General features: G+C 32.1%; 1 pseudogene; it reads left to right on the top strand.

Moving 5' to 3' along the window:
* LOC100021598 (serine/threonine-protein kinase RIO2-like) overlaps window positions 1-12,957 on the top strand; it is a 94,218-nt pseudogene that overhangs the window by 68,391 nt on the left and 12,870 nt on the right.

The raw sequence follows: 12,957 nt of genomic DNA, 5'->3' as shown, positions 1-12,957 counted from the left end.
CCATGTCTTGTTTTATATAAATTTAATCAAACCAAGGACAGGATATATATTTTTAAAATTATGATAGCATTAATAATAAAGAAAAATATAGCTTTTGCTTACATTCATATGACTTTGTAAAAATCAATTAATCTTAAAAAAGCTTTGATCTTCAACACATCATTGGCAAGTGTCTCAAGAGAGTTTTGAGACTTCCAGGAGCAGAGCCAAGATGACAGAGTAATTCAGAGTAGCTCTGTGATACCATAAAAATCCTCTCAGACAAAGATTAAAATATCATCACTAAACGAATTCAGGGGTGAAAGAACCAACAAGGGCACAGAGTGAAACAATTTTCCAGAAAAGAAAAACCTAAAAGATAGAACATCTAAGACACTGGAGTGAGAGGACAGCAAAGCCAGCAAGGAGGGAAGAGTAAGTCAACCAAGCCACACATCTCTTCACCCCACATCTGCTGACCTAGGCTAAGAACCTAAGCCCAAGTTAACATCCAGATACTTAGATACTGTGTGGGTAAATAGAGGTATAAGCCAACCCATATCCCTTTAAATTTCAAACTTGTGGAGAAGTCCAGAGTCCCATCCCAGGGCACTCTGGCCTAAAGTTGGCTGATCTGTGTGGGCCAAGAGCAAAGCCAGGAATCCTGATATTGGCTTGGGATAAGGACATAGTACACAGTTTGGGGTGGCTAATAGTATTAAGTACTAAGTACTGATCTCTTTGCCTAAAGCTCAGGGAGGAGTTGCAAGATCAGACAATCAAGGATGTACCTTATAGTACACAGTGAGACCAAAATTTGAGCCTAAGACTGGGGAAAGAATTTGATTAGACCCCAATATGAACAAGTTCAGAGTGAGACTAAAAGTTAAGCCTGATATTTTTTATTTTCTTTAAATTAAAAAAAAATAATTCTTTAACATCTCAAGGGTCAATTGAATCAGCAGGGGTGAGGGGACTCTCAGAACTCTAAGCCCACAGATCATCACACCATCCTCCAAACCTGCCTATAAGTAAATAGGAAAAATGAGCAAACAATAAAAGAAGTACATAACTTGAAAGAATTTTTATGCACAGAAAGAGCAAGGTATAGACACAGAAGGAGACTGTGAAAAAAAAAAAAAGAAACACATGCAAAGTCCGAAAGAAAAATAGAAGTTGGATACAGATTCTGCAAGATCTCAAAAAAAAAACCCTTCAAAAACCAATTAAGAGAAGCATAGGAAAAGTGAGAAAAGGAAATGAAAGTGATGGAAGAAGAGATGGACCAATTGAAAAAGGAGAGCCAAAAACTGACAGAGGAAAATAGAGGGAAATTAGGCCTTAAAAATCAGGATTGACTACCAAGAGACTAATGAGTTCATGGGAAACCAAGAAATAGTAAAGCAAATCAAAGGAATGCAAAAAAAGAGAAAAAACAGAATAAAACATGAAATATCTTATTGAAATAAATAACTAATTTAGAAAATAGATCTAGAAGAGAGAGTTGGAGAATTATTGGACTTCATGAAAGCCATGACCAAGTAACATTCTTGGACATTACAGTACAAGAAATTATCAAAGAAAACTGCCCAGAAGTCCCCAAACAAGAAAATAAAATTAAAATTGAAAGAATTCACAGATCACCCCCAGAGAGAAATCCTCAAATGACAACTTCCAGAAATGTAATAACTAAATTTAAGAGCCACCAAGCCAAAGAAAAAATATGTCAAACAGCTGGAAATAAACTATTCAAATACAATCAGGATAACACTGGATCTAGAGGCTTCTACATTAAAGGATTGAAAAGCATGCTTAAAAAGGAATACACTTTCTTTTCAGCAGTGCATTGTATGTATACAAATATTAACCATGTACAAGGGCATAGAAATATTGCAAGCAAATGTAGAAAAGCAGAAATAATAAATGCAACTTTTTCAGGTCATCATGTGATAAAATTTATAATTAAAAAGGGTCTCTGGAAAGGCAAATCTAAAATTATTTGGAGACTATATAATCTAATCCTTCAAAACTGGTGGGTAAAAAAAGAAATCATAGAAACACTTATGGACATCATTAAAGAGAATGACAATGATGACTCAACATATCAAAATCTATGAGATACAGCCAAAGTAGTACACAGGAGAAAATTTATATCTGCTGAGTGCCTACAACAAAGGAAAGTGATAAATGCTGGAGATGATGTGGCAAAATTGGGACACTAATACACTGCTGATGGAGTTGTGAATTTGTCCAACCATTCTGGAGGGCAATTTGGAAAGAGGTGCAAATGGCCTTAAATGAATGCCTGCCCTTTAACCCCACCCATAACTCTGCTGGGTTTATATTCCAAAGAGATAATAAGGAAAAAGACTTGTACAAAAATATTTATAGCCACACCCTTTGTGGTCCTGATTAATCTAATTAAATTAATCTAATAGATGCATAACTATTATCATCTAGGAGATATTAAGTCAATGATTGTCAATGAATGGATGAATGTCTTGATCTATATCTTTTTGTACAAATAGCATTTTATTTCTCCACTGAATGAAATTTTTGAATTTTGCCATTAAAGCTATTTTATTAGAACTTGGCAGAAATCCTGATATCTGTTTTCCAATATACAAGGATAATACTATTGAGATTTGTGTACATGTTCAAATTGATATTTTCAATTGCATGTATATGTGTATATATTTTCAATTTTTATTAAAAGTTACTTGAAATATGAGTCAGCTACAATTGGATTAATTTATGTGTGTATATAAATGAGCAAATTAGTGAACTCCCAAATTACCTGAAGATCATTAGTGAAATGAGATTTTATAAGATAAACTATCAGTCTAAAATAGAAAGAATGTCCATGAAGAGAAAATCTCTATAAAACCTTTATGGAACATCATACTGACCTTAAGAGTTGTTCAGTTCACCATATTCTTTTACATGAGGAATAAACATTAAAAGGCTTCATCAGCAATGATATGAAATTCTTATAGTAATGAATGTATACATCAAGATAGATTATAAGCAAATTAGAGGTAAATGCAGAGGCACATGTATGGCATAGGCATACCAGTACTTCCTTACCATTCTCTAATTCAGCCTATAATAGAATCTTTGTTTTACTGTTAAACACACACACACACACACACACACACACACACATACACAAACACACACACAACTCTTCAAAGCATATCAGAGCATTTACAAAAAAATAATTTTTACATATTGAAATTATCTATGTCTGTCTGTCGGTCTGTCTGTCCTTATGTCTGTATGTCTATCTACTTATCTATGTATGTGTGTTATTTGTTCCCAGAAAATATATTCATGTGTAGGTTCCTCAGAAAAGGAAATTTTTTATTTTTGCCTTTTTCTTACTAGTTTCTAGCATGTTGACTGGTATAATGTAAACACTTACCAAATGTTGCTGAATGACAATGTGCTTATATATATAATATATGTATATATTTTATTATATATATATGTACATATATATATAATATATATACAGACATGTATATATATATAATACAGATGTGTATATATTATTGCTAATTATAATCAATAAAAACTACATGCCAAAGTGGAGAGAATGTTGGTTTTGGATTCAGGAAGACTTGTGCACCCCAAATCAATAAACATTGTCACTGTCCAGCATGAGGATGTCTGTGAGTCTGATCTGTAAGCCTGGGGGGTTGATTCTCCTGTAATCCCAGCCAATTTCTCTTACTCCAGTTTGAGTTCCCAAGAGCTGTTTGTAGAGCTGTCTCCACAATGCATTAAAATGTATTCATCTCATAACAATGTATGCTTCTTTACAATAGAAAAATAGAGTGGGGATGAGAACTTGGAGGAAATTTAATAATTATATGTTGTGTTCATGTTTCCATTCAAGGCAAACAGAACAGAAAGAGGAAGCGAAATAATTGGTTGAAAACTTTTTAATGATAAATATATAAGATGAACAAAACCTTCAACTTTATATTTAAGATCACATTTCAAAAGCAGAGAGGATTTTCCCAATGCAATATAATCAAAGGACATAGGCAGATTTCTAAATTTGAGAGTAATAATTGTTGAATATTTTATCTGAGACAGTCTTGCTTATGGATATCAATAATTTCAAGCATTGATTCATAAGGGAAAGGCCAAATACATTTTAAATAGAATTGAAACAAGAGGCTATAGTAGTATATATCAAATAAAGACTGTCATTTTCGGGGAATGAGATTTTCATTTTGTTGAATGGGACTTTTGTCCTTTTCTCATTTTCTTAGTGTCCATAAATCAATATTAATATACACATGGGTATAATTTCATTACTGGTGTAGAATAAGAGAGGCAGACAATGATGCAGGGATTTAATCACCCAAACCATTAAAAATAATGTATGATAGAGTTATGTATTTATGATGCCATACTCAGAAAAGAATGCAAGACAAATCTTTTAATTGGTTTATTAGTAGGTTTTTGGAATTGCTTGATAAACTTAAAGGATTAGACATACTACTGATATAGTAGTGACCCTAGAATTATTTGTTAAAATTTCTTTTAAAGATAATAGGTCTCAGACTGAGTGAAATTCTAAGATTCTCCTATATTCCTAGGTAATGTTAAGTTTACTTTTGGCATTTAATCGATCCTATGAAGTAGAGATAATCTTGTAAAGTTCTTTTGATATATCTATATCTATATATAATTATGTGTTTTGACAGGGACTAAGTATTATGAACTTGTCCTATGATTTCATAGGAACCTCCCATATAAGGAAATTCCCTTACTGAAGGAGGATGGAAACTTCCATGAAATTTAAATTTCTTTCCGTACATGTTGACTTTCTTTTCTGGGGAGACTCATACTCACTCTATATCTCAGAAACAGGTCTTGAATATGAGTCTTCCAGACTCTAAGGCAAGCGTAGTATATACTAGATAATGCTATCTCTTTATTTAAGATGATTTCTTAAATTTTAAATTGTTGTTCAATTTTATTACACATATTGAAAGGACTGAGAATTTTAAGAAAATCCTGTATACCAATTTGATTTGATCCTGCTATTTCTTTAGCCCTTTCATAATATCATATTTATTTATTTTGAAATTTTAATTTAATTAGTTGATTGAGAATATTTTTCTATGGTTACAAGATTCATGTTCTATCACCTCTCCCTAACCCCCTCTAATAGCTGACATGCAATTCCACTGGGTTTTATATATGTCATTGATCAAGACATATTTCCATAATATTAATATTTGCAATAGCATGATCATTTAGAATCTACTTCCCCAATCATATCCCTTTCAACTTATGTGATCAAACAGTTGTTTTCTTCTTTGTTTCTATTCCCTTGGTTCTTCCTCTGAATGTGGACAGCATCCTTTCTAATAAGTCATAATATCCTTTTTAAAGCTATGAATCTTAATAGCTAGAAAGTCAACCCAAGTCAAGATAGATTGGATTTATATTCTTGTTCTGGTCCATATGTGTGATTAAAATAGCACTAAACTCACTACCTCAAACAATTATCTAAGACCAATTGTTGCAGGACTATTTCTAATCTGAAGTGGTAGAGGCAGTTTCCTCACTTGGTAATTCCAACCTGATGAAATACTAGGACTAGATTTTTTTAAATGGGGCATCACTGGTGAAAATAAATGACCCCATCATAAATGTATATAGTATATAGATGTTATCTCACATATGCATATCTATTAGTATGTATACATAATGATGCAGAAAATTTTAAATCTCATTACCAAATGATACACATTAATATATTGATGGTTTTTTTCCTTATTATTATAAATTAGTCAATAAATAGCAAACAAATCCAGGCTTTCCTTTATAATTCATTTTAAATCATTCATGTGCATAGAAACATGGGATGATTCTCAAACATTCAAAAAATTTCCCTTCCTACCTCAAACTAACCACCTCCCTTTGGGGGGAAAACTTTTAAAATGGGCAACAGTATTAAAAAAGCAGTTAAAAAAATTAAAAGAAGGCAGCTTATACCTGCTAAGACATAGGAACACAGGAACTATATGATCAAAACTAAAAAAAACACTCTTCAGACAAATGAAGTCAGATTTAAAGAATGGAAAAAAACATTAATTGTTCGCAAATAGACTGGGACAATACAATTAAATGTCAGTTCTGTCTAAATTATTTATATATTCAGTGCCATACCAGTCAAACTACCCAAAATTATTTCAAAATTAGAAAAAAAAGAAAAACCAAACTGAAAGAACAGAATACCAAAATATCAAGCAAATTAATAGAAAAAATCAGGAGGAAGGTGACAACTATATCAAAATCAGACTATCTGATAATGGGTCAACTATCAAAACAATCTGGTATTGGATATGAAAGAGAGGGGACGGCCTGTGACAAGGAAATCACTTTAAAAGACTGATATACATTAATTTGAGGTCGCCAAGGAATTCAGCTATGTAATTCCTAAATGAAAACTTAAGTCAGCAGTCAATCTTTTATGGAGTTTAATTACAATAGGAGGAAGTAATTAGAGATAGAGAGAGAGAGAAAAGGGAGAGAAGGGAATAGGGCTTAAATACCCCTTCTGTTTAGGCTGGGCCAAAAGGCCCAAGCCCTTAGATAGCTGGGGCAAAGAAAAGAGATCAGTCCCTATTACTCACATGACCAAAATGGAGAAACAGTCTCAGAGGCCCCAACTTTCAGCTTCCTTCAGAGCAAGCTTCTCAGAGCACACACCAACTACACCGACCAACTCCTCAAAACACCACCAACCTCCTCGAGTCTTCAGACCCCCCTATCCTTAAGGAAACCATCCAAGTTCCCTCCCCTCAGTCCTCACATCTACCAATCACCTGTCCATCAATTTCCCTGTGCCAATGGAGGCTCTAGCTTAACCCAGGACCGCCCAGAGGTCTCTGGCTTTGCACATGTCTGTTGAAGGTCATATTTTCAAATAATTAAATCTTTGATCCTTTGCTACAGCCCTTTCTAAATCCTGTTAACCTGAGTAGGGTAGAGATTGGAATAATTAAACTTTGATCTAGGCTGCAGCCCTTGCTCAATCCTGTTAGGACTGAATAGGGTGGAGATTGATTCCAAGTATCTCCATTGTATCAATTCTAAAATCAATCATGACTCAAAGAAATTCCTGTTCTATGCTTAAGCATAGGTCAAAGTCCTTTCCATTGTTCAGCAAAAGGTTTCTGTCCTAAAGTAATCTTAAGAAGGGAAGAGAAGGAACCTCCCATGCCAATGGGGTTCACATTCCAATAGTCAAGACCCACTATCAATAGGAAATTTTTCAAGTATGAAATTTCCCAATGGTGAAATTTCCAACATTTATAAGTCTAAGAAATTTTGAGGTTTACAGGCCAATGGAATAGATTAGGCACTTGACATACAGTTACAAATAACCACAGTAACCTAGTATTTGACAAACTCTAAAATCCAAGATTTTGGAAGAATACTCCCTTTTCTGACACAAAGTACTGGAAAAATTGGAAAGCAATATAGCAGACATTAGACATAAATCAACACCTTGTGCCATACACATTTATGTCACATAAGACAAAATGGGTAGATGATTTATAAATAAAGGATGATACTATTAACAAATTAGGGGAGCAGAGAATAGCTTACCTGTCAGAACTGTGGCTAAGGGAAGTATTTAGGTGAAAACAAGTTGTAGTGAACATTGTGAGACATAATATAGATAACTTTGACTACATTAAATGTAAAAGTTTTTGTACAAACCAAATCAATACAACAAAGATTAAAAGCAAACAACAAACTTGGAAAAATGTTAAAATATTTATAGCAAGTCTCTTCAATAAAGGCTTCTTTTCTCAAACATATAGAGAACTGAGGCAAATTTATGATATAAAGCATTCTCCACTTGCCAAATGGTCAAAGGGCATGAAAAGGAATTTTCATGGAGAAAATTAAATTATCTTTAGTAAAATGAAAAAGTGTTTCAAAGCACTACTAGAGGAATGCAAATTAAAACAACTCTTAGGTACCACCTCACACCAACTATGCTAACATGTTAAAAAAGGAAAATAAAAGAATATATTGGCATGCATGTGGAAAAAATTTGACTCTATTGCCCTGTTAATGGAACTATGAATGGATACAACCATTCTGGAGAGCAATCTGAAGCCATTTCCAGAGGAACCTAAAAGCTTAACCCAGAAATATTGCTAGATCTGTATCCCAAAGAGATTAAAGAAGGGGGAAAGAAGCTACCTATACGAAATATTTATAACATCTAATTTTGTGGTTGAATAGAACTGGAAGATCAAGGGATGCTAACAGATGGACAGTGGTTGAAAAAGTTGTGATATATGTTTGTAATGCAATTTTATTGTGACACAAGAAATGAGAAACAAGATTAACAAAAATTATCCTGGAAAAAAACATATAAAATGAGGCAAAATGAAGTGAGCAATTTCATGAGACCTGATGCCTGAGGAGATGTGAGACAGAGATATTATCTCAGACATGATCACTGTGTCATATTGAGATAAAAATCATTGCTTATTTAATTTATTTTTGCTCTCTTCTTATCTCTTCAATTTCTCTAATCTTAATTCTCCCCTTTAATTTTTTGCTTTTAAATTCTTAGAAAGGTTCTGATTAATCTATTTTATGTATTTATTTATCATTGGTCAAAGAGGGCATCAAACACTCATTTCACCCTAGACACACTTAAACTGTCCTAAATTTCTACTAGTTACACTCTCCATTTTAAAACATGGATAGATTTAGATTAGTTTAATTATTCAACAATATGGTATCTTTACTAAAATTTATCAGTTATTTATAAAGATGTTTCCTTTTTCAAGCAATATAGAAAAAGCCTCAAGAGAATCATTTCCCCACTAGATCCTGTCAGTCTGTCTTTCATGAAGCAAAGAATAGTCTAATATCTATGATAGACTTTGAAATTCATTCAAATATTTTTCTTCTCTTTGATATAATACCATATGTTTTCTATGATGTACAAAAGTGTCCAAATAAAATCATAATGATGATGAAGAAATTATTTAGTCTGTTATGATTATTAGCTTATCTATAGGGTTGAAAATAAAATGGATTATACATAGGACAGAAATGTTCATAAGTTAATGTAATCAGGGCATAGGGGAGTAAGTCATAGATATGGTGAACATTCACTTAGTATTGAGTGGGAAGGCCCAATTCTCTATATCCTCTTTCTTATTTACTTTATAGCCAATTATTTTATTTTTGTTTCAAGTAACTTAGACCAAGAAATTTAAATGATAGGTCTAACATCAGATAGTCAAAATAAGAGGACAAATTTAAATGCAACTCATTGGACTCAGGAAATAGCTCTTCCCCTTCTATATTGCATCAAATCATAGTAGAAATTCACTTCAGTTACATGACTTATGTAATTTTTGTCTGGGAGTGATTTTAAGAGAGGGAAATGAAGAAAATGCTGAATGAAGAAAGTAGATATGATGACTGGCGAAAGAACAGATGTTAAAGTTTTTCTGTATCTCTTTTCCCCCTAAGTCTAGTTCTGTCTATATCCTCTGATGCTAAGATCAATAGAATATTAGAGTTTCAGGCAAGTTCTTTAGCATTATGTAATTAAAGCTCCTCTTAATGGTTTGTTTATTTTTACCATAAACAAATATTTGTCAGTTTGCTCAATTACCATGCTTCATATACTATAGATTTTACTCACTATTCTTTTGGGAATTTGCATATAAAAACTGATTTTTCTAGGCAGGAAGATTACCTCCATTCTATGACACTCATGTTGAAAATCCATTTAAGCCACAAACTAAAATAGATAAATTTGTACCTAGGATATTTTCCTTATTTTATTATAAATATTAGAAAATTTCTTTATTCTCTGATTTCGGGATCTTCATAACAGGTCCATTCTTCCCCATGTGCTGAAATATTTAATGTAGAAATAGTATTCACACAATTGGAAAGTAATCATTCTTCATTTTGTGGTAGATAAATGATGCACAACAATACAGTCATATGTTTGATTTCTGACTCAAGAGGGGAAAGTGCTTGTTGAACTAAGGGTTATTGCTTCGGTCAATTTGTAAGGTGTGAATATGTCTCACTATAATTTGCCATTTATTGAGTACTCTTGGAGTGATCTATTGAATATATTAAAGACATGCTTAAATGAAGAAAAAAGAAAGTTAAAGATGTGTGAAATGTTTCTACACACTGTTACTTCTAAGGTTACCTATAAGAAACTGCCAACTTTTTAATGTACATGAATAAAATCTTGATGGGAGCTAAAAATGTTCAAGGAATCATACCCACCATAGTTGTTCAACTGTGATTCACATATGCATTAATCATGCATTCCATTTATAGGCTCTGCTTCTATTCAATATAAAAAATGTAAAAAAAAATATTGATTCTAAATTATTTGTCCATCCTCAGCTGAAAAGTTTGTCAACATACATTCTCTTACTGAATAGATTAGATTAATTATATCAACGAAATCAAGTGACATAGCTGATATGCAATTTGAAAATATTACATTTCAACTTTACTAAGAGCTATTATCATTCTCATTTTGCAATATGTCACATATTACTTGAATGTCCACTGGAAATCAGCCAACAAATTGTACCTTGTTGATATATGTTTCTTGGAATTACAAATAACTGGATTAAGGATTCCTAAATTAATATGTTTGATAAGCCTAGTGTGATTATATGCTGTATAAACTACATGGTAAATTTAATTTACTATATCTATTTATAATACCCCAATTGCCAAAAGGCAGAAATGAGTATTTCATAGAGTAGATATAGTAATGATTCAAAACATTATGAATGAGAAATTAGAAATAAAATGTGGTTAAGGAATGGTTTCACATAAATGTAAGATTTAAGATCTAAAAAAATATGGAGGGATGGTTAGAAAATGGTAAAAGAAAATATGAAACTTGTAATAGTCCAGTTTTTTTGTTTATTTATCTATTTTAGGAATTCTTATTTTAAAATTTTGAGTTCAAGAATTTCTCCCACCCTCTCTGAGGCAAAGAATATCATATCAATTATAAGTGTAAAATCAAGCAAAACACATTTCGCTATTAGACACTGAAAAAATAGAAAATGAGAATACTAAATTTCACTTTGCACTCAGAGTTCATAAGTTCTCTCTTTTAGTACATTTTTTCCATCTTGATTCCTTTTGAATTATCTTGAAACACCTCATTGATCAAAGTATCCAAGTCTTTCAAAGTTGGTTATTATTACACATTGCTATTATTATGCACAATAATCTTTTGATTCTTCTCACTTCACTTTGCATCAATTATATAGGACTTGCCATGTTTTTTTTTTTTCCTGAAACCACTCCCTCATTCATTTTAGCAAAATTGTACTCCATCAAAATTATATACTACAACTTTTTCAGCTATCCCCCAGTTGATGAGTATCCCCTCAATATTTAATACTTTGCCCTTGGAAAAGACATTTTTATAAATATATTTGTACATATAGACCTTTTTATTTTTAGTTTGTTCTATAGGGTGGTAGTGCTATTACTGGTTTCAAAGGTGAATACACCTTTATGGCTCTTTGGACATAGTTTCTTATCCTCCAGAATGGATAGACCAGTTCTTTACTCTCTCTAAATGTTATAATTATACTTGTTTTACCTTATCTCCTTCAGCATTTATAATCTCTGGTTTGTGTGAGGTGGTACTTTAAAGATATTTTAATTTGTCTTTAGTCAATAGTGATTTACAATTTTTGGTAGGATTATAGATAGCCTTGATTTCTTGTCCTAAAAATTGCCTATGTATATCCTTTGAGAAATAGCTGCTATTATTAGAAATTTGATTTGGTTCTATATCTGTCTCAGAAGTGAGGCTTTTATCAGAGAAAGAGTGGAATTTTTAATATTACTTACTTATGGTATTTTTTATCAAAATGTGACACCCCTGATTATCTTGTTTAATTTAGTCTGTTTTTGCTTTTGCTTTGTCTGAGGTCATGATTGCCACCCTTTCACAATTCATTTTCACTGAACCATAATAGACTTACCTCTGACTGTTCATTTTAACTCTCTTTGTCTTTCTGTCTAAAGTGCATCTTCTGTATACAAAATATTGTTTGATTCTGGTTTCTAATCCATTCTGTTATCTGTTTCCATTCTATTGGTTAGTTTATCCCATTCATAATTATAGTTATGCATGCTAAATATAAGTAGAATTACATACTAATTCTATCATTCTTTATTGCTATCATTCATCAAAAGTCTTCTTGCTTCCCCCTATTACTTCCCCAATTCATTTTCTCCCTCGTTATCACTTCATAACTCTATTCCTTTACCTTCCTAAATCCATGTATATATGCATATATATGCACCCATATTTAAAGATACACATATATGTATAAAAGGTATATAGATATGTATATTATGTTTTATTTCCTTTTTTAGATCATTCTGATGATTGAATTTCAAACATGTCCTAAAACCCCTCCACCCACACACACCATTTGCCTCTCCACTATAAAGGCTTTTCCTTGCATAACTCTTTTATGTGAAAAAATTGTGCCATTTTAACATCTCCTTCAATCTTCTCTTAGTAAATCTGTCTTTCTCACACCTTCATTCCTTTTTTTGAGATCATCTCAACATAACTAAATCATAATGAATCCCCATGTCTTTGCAAACACCTTCCAAATGTCTTAATTATAATAAAATTCTTAAGAGTTACATGTGTCTTCCAATATAGGAATGTATATGGTTTAACTCATTTGAGTTCATTTGTTATTGCTATTTCACATTTGTATATTTATGTTGGTGTTGAATCTTTTGTTTGAATGTCATATTTTTTATTCAGTTCTGTTTAAATTAAATCAAGAGTGTTTGGAAGTCTATTTCATTAAATGTTATTTTTCCCCAGGATGATTATCCTCAGTTATACTTGATAGGTGGTTCAAGGTTGTAATCCTAGAT

Source organism: Monodelphis domestica, chromosome 3 (genome assembly GCF_027887165.1).
Source record: "Monodelphis domestica isolate mMonDom1 chromosome 3, mMonDom1.pri, whole genome shotgun sequence".
NCBI lineage: Eukaryota > Metazoa > Chordata > Mammalia > Didelphimorphia > Didelphidae > Monodelphis > Monodelphis domestica.
This window is presented reverse-complemented; position numbering and strand designations above follow the sequence as displayed.